Source organism: Gymnoscopelus braueri (assembly GCF_963280865.1).
Source record: "Gymnoscopelus braueri genome assembly, chromosome: 19".
Lineage (NCBI taxonomy): Eukaryota > Metazoa > Chordata > Actinopteri > Myctophiformes > Myctophidae > Gymnoscopelus > Gymnoscopelus braueri.
In genome coordinates, this window is record NC_137621.1 from 6,525,513 (window position 1) to 6,540,893 (window position 15,381).

Below are 15,381 nucleotides of genomic sequence, written 5' to 3' on the forward strand. Positions count from 1 at the left end.
CTGGAAAGTGCAAAATGTTCTTCGGGAGTTGTGAACCCAGAATATTCAGATTATGAACCCCTGATTTATCATTTGAGCCATGGTTTGTACTCCTGACTCATGTGCCATGCTAGCATGCAACATGCAATTGAGAATGTAATGATTAACTGAGAATGTAATACTTCACCCACCTTTGAGAATTTAGACGGAGAGTGATTTTTTTCCTTCTGGAGTTTGGTCCTTAAACTTTCTGTTTGTAAACCCTTGATTCATCATTTGAGCCATGGTTTGTACTCCTGACTCAGATGCCATGCTAGCATGGAAGATGGAATTGAGAATGTAATAATTATCTATCTGATATATCTTCTTAGTTCTAGTTTTAATTTACACTTGTGTACCTTTTGTTTTGTAGTGATGTCTGAGTGTTTCCTGTTTGCTGCTACCTGTCTTGTCTCACCGTGTCATTTGCAAATGTTGTTCACCTGTGTCTTGTTTAGCCCTAGCCAATCGTGTGTTGATTGTCCATAGATAATCACCTGTGTCTCCAATGTGTTTCTGTTTGCCCTTCACTGCCAGTCTGTTTGTTGTAGTTGTCTGTGAGTATCTTAGTGTGTGATCTAGTCTCCTTGATTCGGTGTATGTAGGCTTTCTTCTTGTGCTTTTACAAGTGAAACTTGCAAGTGCCCTCCTAGTCCTTCTCGTGCTCCTTGTGTTCCCTGGTTTTTGTCATAATAAAAACAAGAAAACTCCTTGTATCTGAACTAGTCTGCCTTGGTCTTTCGGTCCTGCACTCCCTCCTGACTCGCATAGTGACAGCATTCTTCATTACTTTTGGAGTCTCTCATTCTCCCCTCTCACATTTTGGCTTTGTCTTTTGGTTTGCATCCATCATCCAACTCCTTACTTCTAAGACATTTTAATTTCAATGACCCCCATATCTCTGAGAGTGTACAAATGGACCATTAGGGGTCCATTTGGTTACATTGTGTACACTCTCGGGAGTTACAGAAATGTAAGGGGACATTCAGAACCCCCTCAAGAAACCATGAGGGTCCCCTGGACCCCACTTTGAAAACCACTGCTTTACACACATCCACTACAGATTCTGCAGACTAACTCACTCATAAACAATTAGTTAATTAGCCTTTGTCTTTATATTCATAATCAATTCTGTGTTTAAGTGTATTGCTCTTATTTTGTTTGAACTCTGAGCCAGGTTCACACTCTTGATTAAAACTGCCAGTTTTGGTCTTCTGAAATTGATAAATGACTTTAAGATATGACAATAACGAATATGTGTTTTGATAACATTAAACATCCCTCTGTTTGCTCTCCAACCATCTGTTGCATGTTTTTTTTTTTCAACAGATGGTTTTTAACAATAACCTAAAACTCAAAAAAGTTGTGTCATAATGAACCCTGATCATCAGTGAATCTAGTAGATTCAGTCATTCTGTCAGGGGGAGAGGTGTTTGCTGTAGACTTTCAACTTTTGACCTGCCACCTCTCCCTTAAACTTCAAATATTACCCCGAGTTTCTAAATAGTGTGAAAAGACTGGTGGCGCAAGAGAAAAGGAGAGGCCTCGCAGGTGGAAGGTTGGGGGTTTGAATCTTGGTCCTGGTAAATCTCTATCTTTGCTCTTTTTAAGGCGAGGAGCGTGGAATCAGCCCGCCTCCCTCCTCCCTCCTCCCTCCTCCCTCCTCACGCCCTCTTTTAGCTCCGGTAGGAGGGGGAGGAGCATGGCTAAAGCCCACCTCCAGTGGGAGGAGCTTAATACATTTAAATACTAAGCAAAGTATTTGTGTTATGTCATTGACATTATTAGTATTATAGCTGACTGATTTGTTATTTTTTTGACCACTGTTTTATGTTTTTTTTATTGAGGCACTTTGAAGTTTTGTATTGATTGTTTGAGATATTTTGTACTAGTTGTTGGAGTGGTCTTTTGTATTAGTGGAGCTTTGAACCCTGAACCTTTGGTTTATAAACCGCTGATTCATCTATTGAGCCACGCTGGCATAGAAGATGCAATTGGGAATGTAATACTTAACTCACCTTTTACAATTTAGATGGAAAGTGAAAAATGCTCTTTGGGAGTTTTGAACCCAGAACCTTTGGATTATAAACCCCTGATTCTTCTATTGAGCCACGCTGGCACAGAGGATGAAATCTGGAATGTAATAGTTAAATCACCTTTTACAATTTAGATGGAAAGTGAAAAATGCTCTTTGGGAGCCTTGAACCCAGATCCTTGGGCTTTCAAACCCACTGATTTATCATTTGAGCCACGCTAGCACGGAGGAAGCAACGGGGAATGTGATACTTAAAACACCTTTCACAATTTAGATGAAAAGTGAAAAATGCTCTTTGGGAGCTTTGAACCCAGAACCCTCATATTTGAAACCCCTGAGTTATCATTTGAGCCATGCTAGCATGGAAGAAGCAATTGGGAATGTAATAGTTAACACACCTTTCACAATTTAGATGGAAAGTGAAAAATGCTCTTGGCAAGCTTTGAATCCAGAACCTTTGGATTACAAACCCCTGATTCATCTATTGAGCCACACTGACATAGGATATTTTCAACGGGAATGTAATAGTTAACTCACTTTTCACAATTTAGCTGGAAAGTGCAAAATGTTCTTCGGGAGTTGTGAACCCAGAATATTCAGATTATGAACCCCTGATTTATCATTTGAGCCATGGTTTGTACTCCTGACTCATGTGCCATGCTAGCATGCAACATGCAATTGAGAATGTAATGATTAACTGAGAATGTAATACTTCACCCACCTTTGAGAATTTAGACGGAGAGTGATTTTTTTCCTTCTGGAGTTTGGTCCTTAAACTTTCTGTTTGTAAACCCTTGATTCATCATTTGAGCCATGGTTTGTACTCCTGACTCAGATGCCATGCTAGCATGGAAGATGGAATTGAGAATGTAATAATTATCTATCTGATATATCTTCTTAGTTCTAGTTTTAATTTACACTTGTGTACCTTTTGTTTTGTAGTGATGTCTGAGTGTTTCCTGTTTGCTGCTACCTGTCTTGTCTCACCGTGTCATTTGCAAATGTTGTTCACCTGTGTCTTGTTTAGCCCTAGCCAATCGTGTGTTGATTGTCCATAGATAATCACCTGTGTCTCCAATGTGTTTCTGTTTGCCCTTCACTGCCAGTCTGTTTGTTGTAGTTGTCTGTTAGTATCTTAGTGTGTGATCTAGTCTCCTTGATTCGGTGTATGTAGGCTTTCTTCTTGTGCTTTTACAAGTGAAACTTGCAAGTGCCCTCCTAGTCCTTCTCGTGCTCCTTGTGTTCCCTGGTTTTTGTCATAATAAAAACAAGAAAACTCCTTGTATCTGAACTAGTCTGCCTTGGTCTTTCGGTCCTGCACTCCCTCCTGACTCGCATAGTGACAGCATTCTTCATTACTTTTGGAGTCTCTCATTCTCCCCTCTCACATTTTGGCTTTGTCTTTTGGTTTGCATCCATCATCCAACTCCTTACTTCTAAGACATTTTAATTTCAATGACCCCCATATCTCTGAGAGTGTACAAATGGACCATTAGGGGTCCATTTGGTTACATTGTGTACACTCTCGGGAGTTACAGAAATGTAAGGGGACATTCAGAACCCCCTCAAGAAACCATGAGGGTCCCCTGGACCCCACTTTGAAAACCACTGCTTTACACACATCCACTACAGATTCTGCAGACTAACTCACTCATAAACAATTAGTTAATTAGCCTTTGTCTTTATATTCATAATCAATTCTGTGTTTAAGTGTATTGCTCTTATTTTGTTTGAACTCTGAGCCAGGTTCACACTCTTGATTAAAACTGCCAGTTTTGGTCTTCTGAAATTGATAAATGACTTTAAGATATGACAATAACGAATATGTGTTTTGATAACATTAAACATCCCTCTGTTTGCTCTCCAACCATCTGTTGCATGTTTTTTTTTTCAACAGATGGTTTTTAACAATAACCTAAAACTCAAAAAAGTTGTGTCATAATGAACCCTGATCATCAGTGAATCTAGTAGATTCAGTCATTCTGTCAGGGGGAGAGGTGTTTGCTGTAGACTTTCAACTTTCTGTCTGTCTGTCTGTCTGTCTGTCTGTCTGTCTGTCTGTCTGTCTGTCTGCCTGCCTGTCTGTCTCCCTGCCTGTCTGTCTCCCTGCCTGTCTGTCTCCCTGCCTGTCTGTCTGTCTCCCTGCCTGTCTGTCTCCCTGCCTGTCTGTCTCTCAGCCAGAGGAGATCAAGAAGCTGGTGGGGGATGAAGGCGCTCTGTTCACCTCAGGGTTCACAGTGGGCGGAGTCAGGTGCACCATGCTGAGGAACCTCCTCAAGGACGAATCAGCAAAGAGCATGGACATCAGGACCAAGGCCACGCCCCCCGAGACAGAGACATACAACATCGGGGTGTACAGGACCGGACAAGGTGAGACACGTAGCTGTCTGTCTGTCTGACTGCCTGACTGTCTGTCTGACTGTCTGTCTGTCACTCTGACTGACTAGACCAAGGGTCTTCAACGTTTTCAGCCCAAGGACCCCTTAGCTAAGAGAAAGATGAAGCAGGGACCCCTTAGCTAAGAGAAACATGAAGCAGGGACCCCTTAGCTAAGAGAAACATGAAGCAGGGACCCCTTAGCTAAGAGAAAGATGAAGCAGGGACCCCTTAGCTAAGAGAAAGATGAAGCAGGGACCCCTTAGCTAAGAGAAAGATGAAGCAGGGACCCCTTAGCTAAGAGAAAGATGAAGCAGGGACCCCTTAGCTAAGAGAAACATGAAGCAGGGACCCCTTAGCTAAGAGAAAGATGAAGCAGGGACCCCTTAGCTAAGAGAAAGATGAAGCAGGGACCCCTTAGCTAAGAGAAAGATGAAGCAGGGACCCCTTAGCTAAGAGAAAGATGAAGCAGGGACCCCTTAGCTAAGAGAAAGATGAAGCAGGGACCCCTTAGCTAAGAGAAAGATGAAGCAGGGACCCCTTAGCTAAGAGAAAGATGAAGCAGGGACCCCTTAGCTAAGAGAAAGATGAAGCAGGGACCCCCACTACATATTGTATAAAATTGTGTTGCAAATTAAACTTTTTGATATATTTTTTAATCACATTTTTAATGTTTATTTTCAGACGGTTAACCTTTTTAAACTCTCAATATTTAGTCAACTTGACCGCTCTGTACTTGATCTGTACTTTTCCCTCTACACCAACTCTCCAAAAATAGCCGATCTACAAGCTCACGACTTTTTACAGGGGCCAGTTGAATTGGACGCCATTATGCTTTTTATTTATTTACAAACATGTACTACTTCTCTCCTCTCTTTGTCTGTCTGTCTCTCTACCTGTCTGTCTCTCTACCTGTCTGTCTCTCTACCTGTCTCCAGCTCTAGTGATATTGAAAGGCCTGTCAGGCGTCCATGGAGGGAAGCTGAACATTCGTGCTCAGGAGGTCGGCCAATACCTGGACGCCGCCGGCTACTGAACCCGATCACATGACCGCCAGGACCCCGCCTTCTGCTCCGCCCTCTCTCCCGCCCCCCCACCCCCCGCCGACCAAATATGGTCAACACCTCTGGACTCCATCACACACAGACAGGCAGACAGACAGGCAGGCAGACAGACAGATTTTGTATTCACGGTACAAATACATTTGATGTCGTTTAGCTTTTTAATCCACAATTCCTTAAAGTTCACCAACAAAAAAAATCTATTGTTCACCCCATGAAGCCATTTTTTTGGGTCACATTCATGAGACAATAATTGAATATTTGACGACACAGGAGCAGTAGTAGACCAACATAAAACTACATACAATAATAATATAAAATCCAAAACAACTGAACAACTTGCCTTTCCCACTCTCCACAAAGTTGCTGATTCATATTTCCAGCTCTGTGTATATATTGAAGTATAGGGTCTGTTGATGTTTGTTAAAAATATTTCCTTTTTTTTTTTTGGAGGCGTGTACAGTGCAGAGATATATTGTTTAAATTGTCCAGTGTAGCAGCTTGGAGTCTGTTGATTCATTTGTATGTGCCTAATAATAAAGTCTATTTCCAATTTTCAGTACTTGTACTTTTACTCGATTACATCTCGGAGGCAAATATTGTACTTTTACTCCACTATTATTTGAAAATTTTAGTTACTTTGTAGATTTTGATTATTATTACAAAACATGCATTAACCACTCTATATACATTTCGGCCGTTTGAAAACAGCAGATCTAAAAGATTTGCATGCATTTGAAAACTTGAAATGGGACATTCTGCATAACGAGTAATTTCTACTTTTGGTACTTTAAGTACATTTTGATACCAATACCTTTGCACTCACGTGAATTTGTAATTCCGACTTTTACTTGTATCAGAGTATTTTTCTACATTGCAGTACTTTTACTTAAGTAAAACATTTGAGTACATTTTTCCACCACTGTGTGTTCACTATGCTCACAACACCTTCTGGATCAGGGGGGACATCCCTTGAACATCTCAAAATGGCAAACGCTGGTAAACAGTGGTGTAAAGTAGCTAAGTACATTTACTCAAGTACTGTACTTATAAGTACACTTTTGAGGATTTTATTTTTTCTTTACTGGAGTATTTCTCATTTTCAGTACTTTTACTTCTACTCCACTACATCTCAGAGGCAAATATTGTACTTTTACTCCACTACAATAATTTGAACACTTTAGTTACTTTGCAGATATAAATTAGTACATTATACATTAACCACTTATCGCCCTATTTTATACATAGGCTATTTGAAAATAGACGATCTACAAGCCCTCGTGGTCATGGCGACACGTTGTGAGCTTGTAGATCTGCTATTTTCAAACATTTTGTACTTTTACTTTTGGTACTTTAATTACATTTTGATACCAATACTTTTGTACTTTTACTCAAGTAACATTTTGAACACAGGCCTTTTAACTTGTACCAGAGTATTTTTATATTGTGGTATTGATACTTATACTTAAGTAAAAACATTTGAGTACTTTTTCCACCACTGTTGGTAAATCCTACTTATCGCTTTCACGATGAAAACACATTTTTCAAGGTTGTAAGAAAAAAATACATTTACGTTATTATTTATTTTAATATTAATGTGATCTTAAAATCATTCTACAGCTCATCTTAACTGTTATCAAGTCCACAATGTGAATGCCACATCTTGGAGATGAGCAAGGAGCTCCATCTAGTGGCTGAAGGTGACCATTACAATTATAATATCATGTGAACTGATCTATGCCACTACTGTACATCTGTGATCTTGTACCTGCAAATAACACCCACTAGATGGCAGTAGTCTCAAACAGGTGATCAAATCAAATCAAATCAAACTTTATTTGTATAGCACATTTACATCGACAGGTCGAACCAAAGTGCTTCACAGTACAGAGCATGGTAGCATAGACAGGCATTGCTTCAATGTGTATGAAAGCAAAATGTAAAATACAATGAAACAGTACATGGGAACATCATAGGCTACATGGGTAGACTTGAATTAAATTGAATTAAAAGCGATAGAGTAAAAATGAGTCTTTAATAGGGATTTGAAGGCCGTCAAAGACCGAGCAGTGCGAACATGGAGAGGCAGGGCGTTCCAGAGGTTGGGACCGGCCGCGGCGAACGCACGAGCTCCTCTGGTCCTGAAATGTGTGTCGGGCACAACCAGGAGAGACTGATTGGCCGATCTCAGGGCTCTTGTTGGGGCGTATGGAGTGATCAATTCAGTTAAATATGGAGGAGACAGGTCATTTTGGGCTTTAAAAACAAACACTAAAATCTTAAAATCAATTCTGAAGTGGACAGGGAGCCTGATATTGTCATACTGACTCAAGGGAGGCAGACAGACTCTCAAAGCTCCTGCACTGTGCAGTTAGGGGGAACAAAATGGACCATTGCAACGTCACACCCCAACCCTTCTCATAACAATTCAAATTGATCCCACGGGGCAAATTCGGTTTTACCCAGCTGATTGCTACCCGATTTCAACCAACATTTGGTTCCATTTAAACCAAATGTACCCTTACAGGTCCATCACAGGTCCATTTGGTTGAAATGGGTCTGTAAGGCATATATTTGTGGTACTTTCTTGTATTTTAATGCTCAGTGCATTGAGCCACAACAAGTAGGAAACTAGACGTATTACATCCTCCATGTTGGATCCACAGTTAGATCATTAGAACATTATATGATACATGCTTTGAGCTTGTAGATCTGCTACATGCTTTGAGCAAAATTAGATCTACAAGCTCATAGTGACACGCTATGAGCTTGTAGATCTGCTATTTTTGAAAAATCATGAACATTTGTGCACATCTTTGAATGCATTTTTCAAATCTTTGCTTCTGGGGGTGCCTGGAACAAAATATTTTGAGATGGGGGGGGGGGGGGACTCAATCAGCCCATCACATCATGTCGTTCCCCTGTGTCTCCCCGGCTCTGTTCAGAGAGTAAAGACAGGATGCATACTAGTATGGCAAAAACAACAAATGATAACATATTTAAAACATTTCTTTTACTACGTTTTTTTGTTTGTCATTTTTCTGCAGTGTCGTACATATGGGTGCATCGCATAGATTTTCATCATCAGTCGAGGTTCCATTAATTCCCTGCCGCCACAGCCCCTTCATATGCAGTCCTTTTGGTTTGCCAACCAAAACGCTTTGTGTGTGTGTGTGTGTGTGTGTGTGTGTGTGTGTGTGTGTGTGTGTAAGAGAAACAGGTTAGTTGTATCCACGGCCAAATACGCATCATTTTGGGTGGTCCTTGACATGAAACAGTTTGAGAACTATTTGGAACACCCTCCCCCTGAAGCAAAGATTTGAGTCACTCGGTGCCGTGCTATGAGCTTGTAGATCTGCTATTTTTGAATAGCCAAATAAATCTAAAAATGACCCAGAGATGCGTTCCCGGTTGGTCCCAGTGGTCCAGGGACCACCAGTGGTCCTTGAGGGGGGTTCCAGGTGCTCCCCAGCTAAGAGACGGATAGTTGGGGAACCAAATGGACCCTGGGCCATATAGATCTGTAACTATGGGTCCATTTGGTTCCATTTTACACTCTCAAGAGTTAAATTAGTGTTAAACCTCTGCATTACTTCATTAAGAAATGTGTACAATTATAGAAGAATCTTAATCAACGTTTTCCTGTTAAAAAGGTTAACATGGAACCACATCAATACAACATTATGGACAAAATCTAATCCAACAATAACAAAATATTCTAAGTTTTGGGTCTGAGAGTCTAAATGTCATCAAATGCCCTCTAAATCTAAATAATGGACCTTAATATCAGTGGTGTAAAGTAACTAAGTACATTTACTCAAGTACTGTACTACTTTTACTTTTGGTACTTAAGTACATTTTGATACCAATACTTTTGTACTTTTACTCAAGTAAATTTTGAATTCTGGACTTTTACTTGTGACGGAGTACTTCAACATTGCAGTATTGATACTTTTACTTAAGTAAAACATTTGAGTACTTTTTCCACCACTGCTTTATATGAAAGAGGTTGAAAAACCACTGGGTTAAACAACTAAGTGATGTATCTGTCTGTCTCCCTGCCTGTCTGTCTGTCTCCCTGCCTGTCTGTCTCCCTGCCTGTCTGTCTGTCTGTCTGTCTGTCTCCCTGCATGTCTGTCTCCCTGCCTGTCTGTCTGTCTGTCTGTCTCCCTGCCTGTTTGTCTCCCTGCCTGTCTGTCTGTCTGTCTCCCTGCCCGTCTGTCTGTCTGTCTGTCTGTCTGCCTGTCTGTCTGTCTGTCTGTCTGTCTGTCTGTCTGTCTGTCTGTCTGTCTGTCTGTCTGTCTGTCTGTCTGTCTGTCTGTCTGTCTGTCTGTCTGTCTGTCTGCCTGCCTGTCTGTCTGTCTGTCTGTCTGTCTGTCTGTCTGTCTGTCTGTCTGTCTGTCTGCCTGTCTGTCTGTCTGTCTGTCTGTCTGTCTGCCTGTCTGTCTGTCTGTCTGTCTGTCTGTCTGCCTGCCTGTCTGTCTCCCTGTCTGTGTCCCTGTCTGTCTCCCTGCCTGTCTGTCTGTCTGTCTGTCTGTCTGTCTGTCTGTCTGTCTGTCTGTCTGTCTGTCTGCCTGTCTGTCTGCCTGTCTGTCTCCCTGCCTGTCTGTCTGTCTCCCTGCCTGTCTGTCTGTCTCCCTGCCTGTCTGTCTGTCTCCCTGCCTGTCTGTCTCCCTGCCTGTCTGTCTGTCTGTCTCCCTGCCTGTCTGTCTGTCTCCCTGCCTGTCTGTCTCCCTGCCTGCCTGTCTGTCTCCCTGCCTGTCTGTCTCCCTGCCTGTCTGTCTGTCTCCCTGCCTGTCTGTCTGTCTCCCTGCCTGTCTGTCTCCCTGCCTGCCTGTCTGTCTCCCTGCCTGTCTGTCTCCCTGCCTGCCTGTCTGTCTCCCTGCCTGTCTGTCTGTCTCCCTGCCTGTCTGTCTCCCTGCCTGCCTGTCTGTCTCCCTGCCTGTCTGTCTCCCTGCCTGTCTGTCTGTCTCCCTGCCTGTCTGTCTCCCTGCCTGTCTGTCTCTCAGCCAGAGGAGATCAAGAAGCTGGTGGGGGATGAAGGCGCTCTGTTCACCTCAGGGTTCACAGTGGGCGGAGTCAGGTGCACCATGCTGAGGAACCTCCTCAAGGACGAATCAGCAAAGAGCATGGACATCAGGACCAAGGCCACGCCCCCCGAGACAGAGACATACAACATCGGGGTGTACAGGACCGGACAAGGTGAGACACGTAGCTGTCTGTCTGTCTGACTGTCTGTCTGACTATCTGTCTGTCACTCTGACTGACTAGACCAAGGGTCTTCAACGTTTTCAGCCCAAGGACCCCTTAGCTAAGAGAAAGATGAAGCAGGGACCCCTTAGCTAAGAGAAAGATGAAGCAGGGACCCCTTAGCTAAGAGAAAGATGAAGCAGGGACCCCTTAGCTAAGAGAAAGATGAAGCAGGGACCCCTTAGCTAAGAGAAAGATGAAGCAGGGACCCCTTAGCTAAGAGAAAGATGAAGCAGGGACCCCTTAGCTAAGAGAAAGATGAAGCAGGGACCCCCACTACATATTGTATAAAATTGTGTTGCAAATTAAACTTTTTGATATATTTTTTAATCACATTTTTAATGTTTATTTTCAGACGGTTAACCTTTTTAAACTCTCAATATTTAGTCAACTTGACCGCTCTGTACTTGATCTGTACTTTTCCCTCTACACCAACTCTCCAAAAATAGCCGATCTACAAGCTCACGACTTTTTACAGGGGCCAGTTGAATTGGACGCCATTATGCTTTTTATTTATTTACAAACATGTACTACTTCTCTCCTCTCTTTGTCTGTCTGTCTCTCTACCTGTCTGTCTCTCTACCTGTCTGTCTCTCTACCTGTCTCCAGCTCTAGTGATATTGAAAGGCCTGTCAGGCGTCCATGGAGGGAAGCTGAACATTCGTGCTCAGGAGGTCGGCCAATACCTGGACGCCGCCGGCTACTGAACCCGATCACATGACCGCCAGGACCCCGCCTTCTGCTCCGCCCTCTCTCCCGCCCCCCCACCCCCCGCCGACCAAATATGGACGCAGGTCAACACCTCTGGACTCCATCACACACAGACAGGCAGACAGACAGGCAGGCAGACAGACAGATTTTGTATTCACGGTACAAATACATTTGATGTCGTTTAGCTTTTTAATCCACAATTCCTTAAAGTTCACCAACAAAAAAAATCTATTGTTCACCCCATGAAGCCATTTTTTTGGGTCACATTCATGAGACAATAATTGAATATTTGACGACACAGGAGCAGTAGTAGACCAACATAAAACTACATAAAATAATAATATAAAATCCAAAACAACTCTCACAGTGTTCTGTGAACACTCACTGTCACTGATGATCCAGGTTCTAAGATCATGTTTTATTAATGTGGTTTTGCTTCTCGTTAACGTTGGTCTCCTCTTCACTTCTATTGGTCACATATTAAGTTATTGTCTCATTAATGAGACAAAAACATGACAAATCTCCATGAATTCAAAGCTTGGTGGAGAGACTAGTTGAGATGAAAAGTGTATTTTCTGTCCCTTAAATTATGTCATGGAGTGTAGAGGCGATGATCTGCTCGTTAAGGATAAATAGTGTATAATATTAATAATTATAAATATAGTGATAACGGTACTGCCATGGTTTAATGAATGTTTTTATTGAATGACAGGAGAGTTACGTAGTTAGATTATGAAAAATATATATGTATGACCTGACACAATAAAAACACATTATATTCAACGTGTGTGTGTGTGCGCGCGCAGTGGTGTAAAGTAACTAAGTACATGTACTCGAGTACAATTTTGAAGTATTTTTACTTAACCAGAGTATTTCCAATACTTTTACTAGTTTTACCGCTACATCTCAGAGGCAAATATGGTACTTTTACTCCACTACAATAAATTGAAAACATTAGTTACTAGTTACTTTGTAGATTTAGATTATTATTTAAAAATATATATATTAACCACTTAAGCCCCATTTAACTACGTGTGGATGAGATCAATTTGCTTTGCAGTTTGTACTTCCGGTCTAGAAAGGATACGGAAACAATCAGTGTGTCTTTGGGCTTATTTTTCTGTGAAGTTGCTTGTAAATATTGGTTGTTGCGGGTTGCGGTTTTAAACCATTGCATACTCTGGGCATGACTAATTCCTGTAACTTTTTTCAGGTAGTTTTTTTTCCAGTTCCAGGAATTAGTCATGTCCAGAGTATGTAATGTTTTTTTTTAAACCATTACATACTCTGGGCATGACTAATTCCTGGAACTTTTTTCAGTTCCAGGAATTAGTCATGTCCAGAATATGTAATGTTCTTTTTTAAACCATTACATACTCTGGGCATGACTAATTCCTGGAACTTTTTTTCAGTTCCAGGAATTAGTCATGTCCAGAGTATGTAACGGTTTTTTGAAACCATTGCATACTCTGGGCATGACTAATTCCTGTAACTTCTTTCAGTACCAGGAATTAGTCATGTCCAGAGTATGTAATGTTTTTTTTTTAAAACCATTACATACTCTGGGCATGACTAATTCCTGGAACTTTTTTCAGTTCCAGGAATTAGTCATGTCCAGAATATGTAATGTTCTTTTTTAAACCATTACATACTCTGTGCATGACTAATTCCTGGAACTTTTTTCCAGTTCCAGGAATTAGTCATGTCCAGAGTATGTAATGTTTTTTTTTAAACCATTACATACTCGGGGCATGACTAATTCCTGGAATTTCAGTTCCAGGAATTAGTCTCTAATATAGTACTCTAATCAGGCAGTGATTAGAGTGCTTCATTAGTATTCGCGTATGTGTATGATAATGGTAAAACAGGGCTTAAATGGTTAAAAATACATTTCTTATAAAACAATGCACATACTCGGGACGTTGAGTGAACCAAAACAAGCGCTCCCGAGCTCAACCCGGTGGAAATCACTTACACATCTGAACCACTGTGATGTGTACTGTACTGGGAACAATGAGCTGGTTTCCCAGGCACTTCCAAATGCACTGTTTTCAGATCTACAACCCGTTTTCCAGTTTGACATCTTGACAATGCTGGACAAAGGCAGACTGAAACAGTCCTCTATATGCCCTCGAGTCCAACAACGTTTTGACTTTGAAGTCGTTCCTGGAACTTTTTTCAGTTCCAGGAATTAGTCATGCCCCGAGTATTATAGTTTTTTCCAGTTCCAGGAATTAGTCATGTCCAGAGTATGTAATGTTTTTTTTTAAACCATTACATACTCTGGGCATGACTAATTCCTGGAACTTTTTTTCAGTTCCAGGAATTAGTCATGTCCAGAGTATGTATTGGTTTTTTTTTAAAACATTACATACTCTAGGCATGACTAATTCCTGGAACTTTTTTCAGTTCCAGGAATTAGTCATGCCCCGAGTATCAGTTTTTTTTTCAGTTCCAGGAACAGGGCCGGTTCTAGGGGGGGGCAGGGGTGGGCAGTGCCCACCCAAACGTGCATCCTGCCCACCCAATCAAAATTTGGGTAAAAAAAAAAAATCATAAAATATTTATGTAACATTTATTTATTTTGATTGGGTGGGCACCATAGACTGTAAGTGGGCACCGTGGGCAGCATTTTAGACCCACCTGAACACGCACCGCTTAGTGTCTCTCCGAAGCGGGGGGGTGGGGGGACTGTGACGGGACGACTGCTCGCAAAACCCACACACAGAAAAATGAAGCAGAACCGTTTGGGGCCCCCGAAAACCCCCCAAATGGTTTTGGGCCCCCCAAAAAAAAGGAAGCCGCCCCCCCAGCATTTATTAATGCCCCCCCAGTTAATAATTTCTGTATCCGGCCCTGTCCAGGAATTAGTCTCGTCCAGAGTATGTAATGGGTATTTAAAAACGGTAAGAATTACACATAATGCCTGGATATTCGAGAGTTCATGTGTTCGTATTCGTGTCAGAGCATAACAATCATCACCAGACAACCAGGAGCGCTTCTTAAAAGTCAACCTCAGTTCCTTCACAACAGTCAAAGTAGTTTAATTTATAAATTGGTTCAATCAAACCAGACCTGTCGTAGTGTGTTTATTACCTCAATACTGTCGGAAGAACCATACGGTCCATTCATGCCGGCCTCATTCACAAAGTGTTTGTAGCTGTCGCAAACACATCTAATACAACAACAATTAAGACAATTTATACAAAGATAACATATAACAAAAGACATACCGTGTGCGCCTTCTGCACAGAAGGTTAGATTTGTAATAGTTTTCAGAGACTCTTCAAAGACAATGACAGAGTTTCTTCAGAAACTCAGTAGAACTGATTACAGGCATCTTAGTATAACAGGTGAACCCAATGTTCAGTGATTGGTGTTATGTGACTGCCCAGGTAACACCATCGTGTTAACTGTAGATGGCACTACAGTCATATAAAAATAATCAATACAGTGTTTCACTCAAATATAAACCACATTTAAAGTGTAAATAAAATACAAAAAATATACAGCCCTTTTATGACAACAGCTACACTGCTACCAAAATTACAGTGATTTGTTACTGCTATAATGAACCATTTAGGCTGTAGAAATCTGTCATTTTTCTTATTGAAACAAAAGAATAACCTTTCACTCCTTTACCTCAATCTTAAATTGACCTTTAATCAACCCACATATATAATTTGTTTTATATTGCAGTTTTTCACGTTGTCTACCTTGGGTGGAAATAAAAAAGCCCTTGTGAACACCAGTGGAGCATGGTCAATTCTGCCTCAGAACATAACAATTTAGGAACGGTTATAGTGTTGACGGTGTTTTAGCGTCGACAGCGCAGCGTCCTCTATCGGGTGAGATGCGTCATTTGGAGACGGTAATCTCCCTGGGGCCTGTTCCTCAAAAGGTGAATTAGAGCTAAAGCCTGGCTTTTCC

General features: G+C 41.5%; 2 long non-coding RNA genes across 2 annotated transcripts; both read left to right on the forward strand.

Annotated features, from left to right (window-relative positions):
• Nucleotides 1-4,229: 4,229 nt before the first annotated feature.
• Nucleotides 4,230-5,518, forward strand: LOC308074403. Its single transcript, XR_013932103.1, has 2 exons — nucleotides 4,230-4,423; nucleotides 5,368-5,518. It is a non-coding gene; the product is annotated as an uncharacterized lncRNA (long non-coding RNA).
• Nucleotides 5,519-10,486: 4,968 nt separating this feature from the next.
• Nucleotides 10,487-11,500, forward strand: LOC308074966. Its single transcript, XR_013932145.1, has 2 exons — nucleotides 10,487-10,692; nucleotides 11,350-11,500. It is a non-coding gene; the product is annotated as an uncharacterized lncRNA (long non-coding RNA).
• Nucleotides 11,501-15,381: the final 3,881 nt, after the last annotated feature.